Source organism: Mixophyes fleayi, chromosome 3 (genome assembly GCF_038048845.1).
Source record: "Mixophyes fleayi isolate aMixFle1 chromosome 3, aMixFle1.hap1, whole genome shotgun sequence".
NCBI lineage: Eukaryota > Metazoa > Chordata > Amphibia > Anura > Limnodynastidae > Mixophyes > Mixophyes fleayi.
This window is the reverse complement of record NC_134404.1, coordinates 220,578,339-220,591,752: the sequence shown is the minus strand read 5'-3', so window position 1 is coordinate 220,591,752 and position 13,414 is coordinate 220,578,339.

Below are 13,414 nucleotides of genomic sequence, written 5' to 3'. Positions count from 1 at the left end.
ACCTGGCAGCCAAACATGGCACAGGAAGGGGGGGCGCAACACGTGGGGAGAGTAGCACTGAAAAGACACAAGAGTGGATGGGACAACACAGAAGAGAGAAGGATAAAGGCAAAATATGTGGTAGGGGAAAATTGCTATGGATGATAGCCCTGTAACGCTCCGGTCCCGCAAATGGGCACCTGTCTCGTTACCTGCATCTCATTGATCTGGAAACTGCCCTGTTTCAGCGTCAGACTCTATTCATTCATTCATTCAGCTACTATCAGATCGGCGCAGGTGCAAGTCTATTGCACTTCAGGGCCTCCCTCTTTTCATTGGCTAAGTGTTATTGCAGCACTATTTAAACCTCCTGGATTCACCTGTCTGATGCCTGTTCTTCAAGTTCACTTACTGCAGCCTGTGGTTCTGGTTCCTGTTCTCCTTGTGGTTTGCGTGTTTTCCAGCCTGCTCTCATTTCGTGGCCTGTGTTGAACTATCGCTGCTCCAGTATCTCTTTTACCATCTCCAGTGTACTTCATCGTGACAGCTCCGGTTCTCTCATCGCTACCACTCAGAGCTGCTACTACACCTGTGACTCATCAGCTGTTATTCCGAGTTACCTCCGCTATTCCAGTCTGCTCTCAGTTCGTGGCCTGTGTTGAACTATCGCTGCTCCAGTACCTCTCTTACCATCTCCAGAGTACTTCATCGTGACAGCTCCGGTTCTCTCATCGCTACCACTCAGAGCTGCTACTACACCTGTGACTCATCAGCTGTTATTCCGAGTTACCTCCGCTATTCCAGTCTGCTCTCAGTTCGTGGCCTGTGTTGAACTATCGCTGCTCCAGTACCTCTCTTACCATCTCCAGAGTACTTCATCGTGACAGCCTCGGCTGTCTCACTGCTGCCTCTCTGAGACACTACTACACCTGTGACTCATCATCTGTTGTCCTGAGTTACCTCCGTTATTTCAGTTTGCTCTCAGCTCATGCCCAGTGTTAAACTACCGCTGTTCCAGTACCTCTACTATCTATTCCTGAGTACACCATTGTGACAGCTCCTGTTCTCTCACTGCTACTCTGCAGAGAACCTATTATTCTAGTGACTCATCAGCTGCTGACCATCAGCAAATATTGCTGTTGTTCCTGTATCTATACCACTTACCTGTGGGTTCCATCGTTGCTTCCTGCATCACCTGGCTCCTCCACATCATTATGCTGTTCACTCACTCGCGGGACCGCAACCTGCAGGTTTGGTGCCAGTAAGACCATACTTCATTACGGGGGTTCCTGGTGAAAACCACCTACCTGTTAGACTCCGTGCCCATGGGTGGGCCTAGCAATATTCAGCAGAACCTGGGGATCTATTTCCAGTAAGCCAACCAGGACAATCCCCTCTGCATTATACCACTTATTTTCCAACTTCTTTGTGGCTCTCTCAATGACCTCACAAATCCACAAATTCAGGTCACTGCTCAACCATTGTGATGGATCAATTGGATCAGATTTTGATTATTTACAGTGATTACAAAAAAAGGTACGTCAGGGCGCACTTCATCAAGGATCCTGGTGGTATCACATGAATTTAGAAGAAATGTCTTAAAAGACATACCAATTTGTTCAGAAATATGGTCTTATATCACAAAAAAATAACCATGTAACAGGAATGTCACAGAAAGTTGGGAACAGATTTAGCACAACTGTTTGTAGAAGGGCATACAGTTCAGTGGATAGCCATTATGGATAGCCATAAATTCCAACTGGCAGAATATATCTGCAAGTGTGTCAAAAATTCCATCTTTGCATCAGAAAAGCTATTATATCTTATAAAAATAAGCTGATCCTGGTTTTATTTGCATATCAGAAGTAACTGAAGCAATTAAGAAGCTAGCTTAACATTTTGGATATACACATGGATGGCCAAATTGGACAGATAAAAGCGTTCAGTAATCAGTGGTGTGTGAAACAAGTTTGATACCACTTTAACCAATCTGTCCCTTGTTTCTCACAAAATGTTGATATAACAAGTATACTTTTTATAGCCCTGTTTTTGTTCCCCAACTCACCAGAGTACAACTGCAGTGTCTAATTACATGTGGATAAGGGAACATTGTAGTTCATTGTAAATATGTATTGTTTATTGTATATTGTTGATATTACAGTGAAACTGTTATTCATTGTTCTCAAAGTAAAGCCAGGTGGGTTATGGGTAAGGATCAGGTTCCAGGATATCCTCCCCCTCCTTTTCCCTACAAGAAGCATGGAACAGCTGGGGACCCTGTGACTTCAAAAAGTAGTGTAAGGGGTTAATTTCAGGAGGGGATGACTGCTATCCTATCTCTAGAAGTGGGGAAGCCCAATTAATATCCATTGTCCTCCACAGGACTAGTGCATACATTTATCTGGAACCCAGAAGGGGATCCCTGTGGAATTACAGCTCATCTCCACTCCACCATCCAACCCCCTAGTCCAACACCCACTGAGAAATGTGATTTTGCTGAGCTGATGCCATCTTGTTACCTGTCAGCCATTTTGTCCTTGTACAGTTTAAAGACAGCTTAGATACAGCTAGTTTGTAGAAGTTATTCATTATAATCTTGTTGCTTATGAGGAGCTGCGTCCATGACCTTGGATATGGCAGACAGGAGATAACCAAAAGTCCCCTTGGGAGAATTCCTGTGAGAATGAAGCAAGGTCTGTGTAACGAAATCATGCAGAATGAGTGGTTAAGACGAAGATAAGACAGTTAGGGGCGTAATTTGCTGAAGTATGTGATTTTGTGTAACCAGAGTGCCATAAGTATGTGCATTTTGTAAACAATAAAGTAGAGCTAATTGCACACACAGAACTTGCAGTGTCTTTTATTCTCTCCGGCTGAAGAGCTCATAAACTGGTAAACTGACGCTTACATGTGAACTGACTGGTTAGATCCAACAGCAGTGGAGGTCCACACTGAGACTGCTGACCTGAGCCAAGGACAGGCAACATTGGAGGTGGCCCTAGACACAGAACTCTGACTATAACCCGTGTGAGAAGAGTTTTCTACTCGTCAGGCTCCTCTGCTTAGAGCTTCCTCATGTCCGTCTATGGCAGGCTTGGCTAACCTGTGGCACTCCAAGTGTTGTGAGACTACAAGCCCCAGCATGCTTTGCCAATATATAGCCACTTATTTCTGGAAGGGTATGCTGGGACTTGTAGTTTCACAACACCTGGAGTGCCACAGGTTAGCCAAGCCTTGTCTAAGTTATCAGACACGCAGATCTGCAAGTCTCAGATTTATACATTAATTACTAACTCAATTTGTTTACTGTAATTGTATTGGTAATTAGATTTCAGAAAGATGAGTGAATTTTGAGTGCATGTGTGACACACCCACACCATCCCCAGAAATTTATCAAAGTAGTTTAGATGAATTTTGCAGACCTTTGCCCCAGACACTGTCAAAAAGTCTATTCTGCACAGACATCCAGTATAAGGAGTCCACAGAACCGGGCATCCACTGTAAGGAGTCTAACAGAACTGGGCATCCACTGTAAGGAGCCCAACAGAACTGGGCATTCACTGTAAGGAGCCCACAGAACGGGGCATCCACTAATAGGACAACCCACAGAAATTAGATTACAGTATCTATTGGGACTCAACAGAATACTGTCAATATGGGAAATATAGACAGTAAGCAGATAGAAGACAGCAACTCCCCCATAGACATGATGCGCAAAGATTATAATAAAAAGGGGAGTAGAAGGTCTGCAAGTAATTTTTCAAGAAAGCGGGGATAGCCAAAGAATATATGTGTTGATATGTGTTGAGTGGATATGCTAAATGCATCAGAAGCTGAATGATATAATGAATCCAGTAGGTTGTGTACTAGAATTGTATGTTTGATGCTGCGCAGCTGAAAGAGTGAAATGCTCTCCCCCCCCTTATAGTGTGTAAAAGATTTCAGTGTGTTGAGATAAGAAGGTGGGCTATGAACAGCGGAGAAGCTGCATATCTCTCTCCCCCTATCCGTCTAGTGTGAAATAAATCTTGTTTTTTGTTATCTGACAATGTATGTAAAATTGATAAGTTCACGCTGTTTGTCAAGAGTAACTAAAATGTGTCTGGAGTGGTGTGTGGTAATAATATATTGAAGCTGACTTGTATTTAGTTTAATGCTGGGACTTGTAGATTCACAGTAGTAGTCTGGAAGATATCAGTTAATTTTTCTTCCTCTGTATGTGAGTTTTGTCTCCAGATTACTGCGTGTGAGGGAGATCCGTGTTTGTCTGTCTTAACTGTTTTACAAGAGACATGTTTCAAGGTTGGAAAAGTTGTATATTTGTAAATGTAATGCCTACATTGCTTAATTGTAAGCTTTTGAAGAGATGCAAAAGAAGTTTTAAAATCTTTGGTCTGTCACTGCACGAATCAGTAGACGGGCAAAACTGTAAATAATGTACAGATAGTGTCAGGAGAAAACACTGACCACCAGCTGGCTGGGGTCCAACAAGCTGTTTCTGTAGTTTAACAAAATAATTTTGTCTGTGAATTTGATGAAAAATAGCTTTCACTTTAAGTTAAAAGAGAAAGGTGGTAGTGCGCTTTTACATGCAGATATTACAAGCAGTTTTAATCTGTGTGAAAATGGCGCTGATGAATGTCTTCAGGAATCAGGGGAAATTTGTTATGTCCATAAAGAAATGTTAAGAGATAAAATGCCGTCTGTAAGCGAGACTTGTTTAAGTGAATATACTTGTACATTCGACACAGAAATCACAGAATCTGGAAATATGTGTGAATATTTGGTGATGGGAGATTTTGTTGATAAAATGTTGAGTGATTTGCAGACACAATGCGAGGTGTCTAACGAGAGTACTCTGATTTATGAGACCTTTTAAGAACTGGTTGATTGAATGTTTGAAAACCAGGAAGACACATCAGAGTCATTCAAGGGGGCTGTACTAGGTGATGAGAAAAGAGTGGCTTTGAACACTTGCCCAGGTCACTTCACTTTGATATTCCCAGTTTCTGAGATTAGGGACTGCCCCTTTGTGGAAATTATATTTTCATAACATGGAACGCATTGTCTCCCAGTTAAGCTACACAGAGAAACACATAAGCAAGCGTATTTTTAGCAGCTGTTCACTGCACAAAAATGTTCATTGGTTACCTGATAATGGTGTACTGAAATTGACAAGCATGTTACATGCAGTAACACACACTGATTGGGAAATGTGAATTAATTACAGTTACTGTAATCCCTAATGAATAAATGCTAATCTCTATGCAAAAGTTTTTTCTCTTCACAGAAGATCTCTAGCTACAGAGAAAGAACCTATAGGCAATCCAGATTGAATTTATCCACCTTCCAATGAATAGAAGTTTGCAATATGTTTTGGTCCACAGCCACAACAAACATAAGTAGAAACTAATGAAGGATTTAAATAACGTAGACTCTGCTGAGTAATGATTACTGTGTTTTGGAAAGAGATATTAGACTTTATGGGCTATTTGCATAGAAAATGCATGAACTAGTAGTTTAGATGAATTTTGCAGACCTTTGCACCAGACACTGTCAAAAAGTCTATTCTGTATGTCATAGAAGGTCAGAAGGTATATTTTTGAAGAGAGAAGGAAAATGGACTAACATAGTTGAATATGAAATAGTGTTTGGGTTTGTTTGTTTGTTTTTTTTAACCAAATTTTATATTAGATGGTTTAAAAGAAAGTAATGTAATGTCAAATTATGGTAGATAACAAAAAGTTCTTATTTTTATCCTCATAATAGTTTTGAGTCAATCAGTGTTGTAAAAACATTCAATGCTTATTTACTGTACTATAAACTCATGTACAAATACTTCTTTGTATCGTGGGTATGGTAATGCATTGATGGGAATTCAATGTTTGTACATAAATGAAATTGTACATCAATGAAAAAAGATTTAAGATTGTATGATGATTTTATCCATGCTCCTGCATTAGCATTTCTGGATGATAGCAAGCCGAACCAAATGTTTAACCAATTTTAAGCTGAAGTAACTTCAGCACCAGCACTGGCTTTGCCAGATTATGACAAGCTTTTCACATTATTTTGTCATAAAGTCAGTGTACATGCACAAGGGGTACTGACACAGATACATGGTCGCAAACAGAGGTCGCTTGCATACTACTCTGCACAATTAGACCCAATCATACGAGCAGCACCCACCTGTGTAGAAGCAATAGCTCCAGCTGCTGTAGTGCTTGAAAAGAGTATATATATTGTGCTAGGACAACCAGTTACCTTAATGGTACTGCACGCTTTGACAGAAATATTAAACCAAGCACAACCAAATTGCATAAAACATTTGTCATCGGCCAGACTTACTAAAGATATGAAGTAGTATTATTTTTGCATGTTTCAAAAGATGGGAGGACACGTCAGGGTTCCCCTAGCGGGGTAATCCCAGTTTGAAAAAGAAGACAAAAATATACACACAACATTTTTGTGAATATGATTGTGTAGAACTAATGAGACAAGAGTCTCTAGTTTTATCTGACATTAAACATACACATCACTCTTTTTGTAGATGTTCACTCTATTACGTAGATGATGTTCCTCATACAGGGTGGGCTGTAACCACACACAGAGAAATAGTGATTCAACAGACTCTACAAAGTCACATGTCAGCACAAGAAGCTGAACTAAAGGGACTGCCACTTGCATGCATATATGCAGAAGGATAAAGAGTAAACATTTACACTGATTCAAGATATGCATTTGGAATTGCGCATCATTATGGGCTATATAGAAGAGTAGGGACTTTATGGGTTCAGCAAGCAAACCAGTCAACATGCTGAACATACCAGGGCCTGTTCACCTCATTCCAGCTGCCCTCCAAACTGTCAGTGATGAAAGTGAAGGCACACACAGAGACACTACCCCCAAAGCTAAGGGAAATAGACTGGTAGATCAGGCCGCACGAGAAGCCGTCATAGCCCCAGTACCCCAAGGGGAGTCTATTTACATGGTGACTCCTGACCCAAATAGTTTGACAGTACCACACTCCAACTTATGCAGAGACAAGCAACAGAGAATGAGATAAAGGCTTGGGCAAAACATGGAGCACTATAAGTGCAAGGAGAGTGGGGTAAAGGTCAGCGTGTGTCTGCCAAAAGCACTTTATACCATTATGGCCAATATAGCACACGGGAAAGGTTGCACTCACTAGTAGGTTATGGATAGCGCCAGGGTTCACCAAAGCAGCACAGGCGTCAGTGGCAGGATGCCTAATCTGTGTACAGAATAACCCGGGTAAGTCCGTCCCAACTCCACAGAAAAGCACACCCCAGACACAGTATCCCTATAAGAGGACACATAAACTTTATACCAATTCCCAAATGCTCGGTTTTGAGAATGTGCTAGTCTGTGTTGACCTTTTCCGCCGCTGGATGGAGGTGTGGCATGCAGAACAGCAAATACTGAAACAGTAGAAAAGAAAATTATGAGTGAGATAATTTGTAGATATGGGGTACCAGAGGTCATTGAAAATGACAGAGGGACACACTTTACGGGGCAAAGATTCCAGGAACTGGTAAAAGACATGGGAATCATATTTGTCCTTCACACCCCTTACAGACCCCAAAGTTGTGTGGAGCGCCTTAATGGTACTCTGAAATTGAAAATGTAGAAAATAATGGCTGAAACTGGCCTGCCATGGATCTCATGTTTACCTATGGCCCTGCACTCAGTAAGAAACACTCCTAGGAGAGACACATGTTTAACAGCATATGATATTCTGTTTGGCATAGCAAACAGAACAGGCTATTATTTTCCACAGCAACTACAGCATGTACATGGCGATTTGGTGAACTATGTTGCCTTATTACAGAAACAACTAACTGAGATACATGGTCAGGTGTTCTCTTCCATTCCAAACCTTAATTTTGATGCAGGTACCGATAAACTGCAACCTGGGGACTGAGTGGCCGTGAAAAAGCACGTCAGGAAGAATCTTGAACCCAGATACGAGAGTACTTTCCAGGTCTTATTGACGACTCCCAAGGCAGTGCAAGTACAGGAAAATGACACCTGGATACATGCATCCCACTGCAAGATATTCAGACAAGGGGAGTCTGAGTAAAATGTATTTTACAAGTTACTTAAAGGTCCAAGGAACACCAGAGAGTGGTGTTCAAAGATATTAGCAGGAGGAATATTGATTGCACGCTATTTTATTTTGCTGTAGGCTGTAGATGTGTACCAGTCTAGAAAGGAAAGCCAGGCCAAGAAACATAGTCGTCATGCCAATAGTAATATAGAGATCATTATACATAAAAAAAAAATCCAATATGAATGTTCAACCCAACCAAACAAAGAAAAGAGAAACCTATGACTGTAGGGGGTTTACACCCAATACAGAAATGTATTTGTGAGTATTCTGGCCCAACACATTATTACATTTACACAAGACAATAGGTTAATATTGGACTACCTGACAGCTTAGTCTGGAGAGTACTACCTGACCCTAAATACTCAATTTGGAGCCCAGGGTTGCACCCTTTTCATTAATGACACAGGTGATCCAGAGAAAATAATTGCTGAACACTTACAAAAAAAAAGACATGAAATATACATTTTTAAAGGAGCATGCTGGAGATGTTTATCTAGGATAGTTTTCATGGCTGCACCTGGCCGATTGGTTTAAGGGTATAGGAGGATGGGTATCAGATCTTATACATGTTGTACTTCAAGGACTGTTACTAATCCTTATTATATATATATATATATATATATATATATATATATATATATATATATATATATGTGTGTGTGTGTTAATGAAACTGATGATGTGGCTTATTAACATGTGTATTAAAGCTAAGGGTTTCTCTTCCACAAAAATGAAAGTTACCACACCTGTCTTAACCGCTGTACTGTACACCTCATCTAATGAGTGTGAACCTTGTGGAACTCTCAGTATTACTGTCAGTTGTGATCAGTGCAGAAACCAACAACCTTTTCCTTGGAATCCACATGCTTGTTACTGAAGCCTATCCTTATTAAGATATACAGCACAACGGACAATCCCTTCTATTGTGAAATAAGTGACATATAACACTTGGCGAGCACACTGTGTATTTTTCCCTCTCCCTTTCCTTCCATATGAAATCCATAGTTAGGAGACAAAAAGGAAGCACAAGAGGCCCCAGAGCCTATCATGTTCACTGATATATGTGAAGATCTGACATCAGGGCATGCAGCGGGCACCAGACGATTGTCGACTCATTGACCATCTATTAATATCAGCTAGGAAAGGGATCATGGACTTGCTATTGGTGGGGGATGGGTTGTTCTATGGATCCAGTTTTAGGCATCCCTATGCATATGTTCTGTTAGAAGGGTGCATGTGTATAAGTACCCATTTAAAAGCGAAAGGCGAGAATGTGATCTGTGAGAGGTAGTATAAGGTAAATAATGAATAAAAAGATGGGAAATGAGAAAAGTGATTTTGCTGAGCTGACCCCATCTTGTTACCTGTCGGCCATTTTGTTCCTTGTACAGCTTAAAGACAGCTTAGATACAGCTAGTTTGTAGAAGTTATTCATTATTATCTTGTTTACAAGGAGCTGCGTCCATGTCCTTGGATATGGCAGACAGGCGATAACCACCAGTCTCCATAGGATAATTCCTGTGAGAATGTAGCAAGGTCTGTGTAATGAAATCATGCACAAATGAGTGGTTAAGACGAAGATAAGACAGTTAGGGGCGTAGTTTGCTGAAGTACATGATTTTGTGTAACCAGAGTGCTATAAGTATGTTAATTTTGTAAACAATAAAGTAGAGCTAATTGCACACACAGAACTTGCAGTGTCTTTAATTCTCTCCTGCTGATAAGCTCATAAATTGGTAAACTGACGCTTACAGGTGAACGGACGGATTCAACACCACCACCGTTTAAGAGGGAAAGAGCCAGGGGTTTGCCCAGGGAGGGTAAAGCAGTATGGAAATTTGACCCTGGATATAAGGAGACACTCAAGGGGAGGAGGGAGATTCATTCTGAGGATTTTGCTGGAAGGTGCAGGGTAGCTGGTGTTGAGTTTTCGTTCTCTACCAATGGACTACATCTGCAGCCGAGAGAAGTTCATGGGTTTTGGATTCTGCAAATCAGGATAGCAAGGTGACTAACTCCTTAAGCTAGTGCGGTAAGGGACAGATGATGTGGTAAACCTGTCTGGCATTCATTTACTGTTTGTATATAATATTCTAATGTTTTTATTATTATTATTAATATTTATTTATAAGGCGCCACAAGGCATCCGCAGCGCCGTACAGAGACAAACAAAATTACAATACAATGGGAGACAGGACAGTACAGTAAACACAGCAACTCAGTAAGCTCAATGCACAGCTAGAGAGGGCGGGGAAGGGGGAGGGAGGATCCGCAAACGACGGGGCCCAAGAAGGAGGGCGCGGAAGACAGGGAGACCCCCAGGGGGGAGGAGGGAGCGAGAGTGGACGTGAGGAGTCCTCCTCGAGGAGGAGGGCTAAGTAGCCGGAGAGCAGAGTTAGAAGTGGTGGAAACAGGAGGAGAGATGGCCCTGCTCAGAGGAGCGTACAATCTAAGGGGAGGGGTGGACAGACAGAGAGACGCAGGGGAGAGAGGGAGAGTAGGGGGACGGAGGTAGAAGATAAGGTAGGAAGTTAAGTGGGAGACAGAAAGGCTTTAAGAAAAAGGTGGGTTTTTAGGGCCCGTTTGAAACTGGACAGATTAGGGGAAGTTCTGATGGAGGGAGGGAGCTTGTTCCAGTGGAGGGGGGCAGCGCGGGCGAAGTCTTGGATACGCGCGTGGGAGGAGGTTATAAGGGGGGAAGAGAGGCGACGGTCAGAGGCAGAACGGAGAGGGCGGGATGGAGCATGAATAGAGAGGAGGGTGGAGATGTAGGGCGCAGTGGAGTTGGCGAGGGCCTTGTAGGTGAGTGTGAGGAGCTTAAACAGGATTCTGAAGGGGAATGGGAGCCAGTGAAGGGCTAGGTAGAGGGGGGAGACAAAAGAGGAGCGACGAGAGAGGAAAATAAGCCTAGCTGCAGCGTTAAGGACGGAACGAAGGGGATCGAGATGAGAGTGGGGGAGGCCAGTGAGGAGGAGGTTGCAGTAGTCCAGGCGGGAGATGATCAGAGAGTGGATAAGGCATTTGGTGGCATCTTGGGAGAGGAAGGGCCGGATGCGAGCGATGTTGCGCAGCTGGAAGCGGCAGGATTTAGCAATAGAGAGGATGTGGGGGCCAAAGGAGAGAGAGGAGTCGAGGATGACACCAAGGCAGCGAAGTTGGGGGACAGGGGAGATAGAGGTGTTGTCGACAGTGATGGAGAGGTCAGAAGAGGATGGGGTATGAGAGGGAGGAAAAACTATGAGCTCAGTTTTGGCAAGGTTAAGTTTGAGGAATCGAGAGGACATCCAGGAGAAGATGGCAGAGAGGCAGGCGGACACCCTAGAGAGGAGGGAGGGAGAGAGATCAGGAGAGGAGAGGTATAGTTGAGTGTCGTCAGCGTAAAGGTGGTAGCTGAAGCCGAAGGAGCTGATGAGTTCACCCAGGGAGGAGGTGTATAGAGAGAAGAGTAAGGGTCCCAGAACAGAGCCCTGAGGGACCCCGACTGGAAGGGTGGATGGGGGGGAGAGAGACCCAGAGGTGGTGACAGAGAAGGAACGGTGAGTAAGGTAAGTGGTGAACCAGGACAGGACTGGGCCGGAGAGGCCGAAAGACTGGAGGGTGTGAAGGAGGAGGGGGTGGTCAACAGTGTCAAAGGCTGCAGAGAGGTCAAGGAGGATGAGAAGGGAGAAGTGGCCCCTGGCTTTAGCAGAGAGGAGGTCATTGGTGACTTTAGCCAGGGCAGTTTCAGTGGAGTGGAGGGGGCGGAAACCAGACTGGAGAGGATCAAGGAGGGAGTATTCAGAAAGGTAGGAGGTGAGGCGGCTGCAGACGAGCCTCCCGAGAATTTTGGAGGCAAAAGGGAGAAGAGATATGGGGCGATAGTTAGAGAGAGAAGTGGGGTCGAGATTAGGTTTCTTAAGAATGGGGGATACGAGAGCATGTTTGAAGGAGGAGGGGAAGATGCCAGTGGAGAGGGAGAGATTAAAGAGGTGAGCGATGTGGGAGCAGGTGGCGGGGGAAAGGGAGCGAAGAAGGTGGGAGGGGATGGGATCCAGGGGACAGGTAGTGGGGGGGGAGGATGAAATGAGAGAGTGGACTTCCTCGCCGGTGGTGGGACGGAAGGAGTGGAGGGGAAGGTGGTTGGGGGGGAGGACAGAAGAGTGGGAGGGGTAGAAAAGAGAGTGGAGGAGGAGATTTCAAGTCGGATGGCCTCGATTTTAGAGGAGAAGAAGGAGGCGAAATCGGAGGCAGTCAGGGAGGAGGGAGGGGGGGAGGGGAGGGGGCCAAGAGAGTGCTGAAGGTGGCAAAGAGGCGGCGGGGGTTAGAGGACTGGGAAGAGATGAGGGATTTAAAGAAAGATTGTTTAGCGAGTGAGAGGGCAGAGCTGTAGGATGAAAGGATGAATTTAAAGTGGAGGAAGTCAGCCAGGGAGCGGGATTTTCTCCAGTGACGTTCGGCGGAACGGGAGCATTTTTGGAGGAAGCGGGTAAATTTGGAGTGCCAGGGTTGGGGTTTGGAGCAGCGAGGGTGGACGGAGTGGGCAAGGGCGACCGCGTCCAGAGCGGAGGTGAGGGTGTGATTGTAGAGGGAATCTATGTTTAATTTATGTTTAATTACAATAAATGTACTGTCGTACTTTTCTAACTGAATTTGCCTGAGTAACTATAGGAACCTTAGAAGGTTCTGGGTAGGCTTTCCTGGCACAGTAAGGCACCCCTGGGTGGCCAGCCAGCGTGAAGTGGGTAGAATTTGATCAGATAAACCCGGTATCCTCACAAGCAGTCAGGCCAAGCAAATGAATACGGTAGGATCTTTCAGCAATATGTAAGAATCCTCATAATTGTGAATCAGCAAGTCAGGACAGCTCTGTGATATGATAATTTGTCAGCACATAAAAGCAGCACCATAATGTATTTTGCATTAACCCACAGTCAGGGGCAGGCTGGGCTGGGCGGCAGGGGTCATCTGTCCCCGGGCTGGGTCAGTTGGTCTTCTGCATTTTCTTTCCTTTAAAATAGGCTGCTGAGTTGAAACTGGCCCCCCGAGCTAAAACTTGCCAGCCCTCCCCGCCCACAGTGGTCTTTTTTGTGGCATGACAGTACCATCTTTGGAAGGTCAAATAGGGTGTGGTAGTGGGATAAATTCATACTTGCCTACTTTTTAGACCTGATGATGGGCATCATCAAGGATCTGCCCACAAGAAAGAAGTGGAATCAGGGAGGGTGACCTACTCTCCTGGAAGTCCAGGATGACTTCCCAAAAATCATGAGTCTCCTGGCATTCCAGGGGAGTAGGCAAATACTGGTAAATTTCAATCCATTT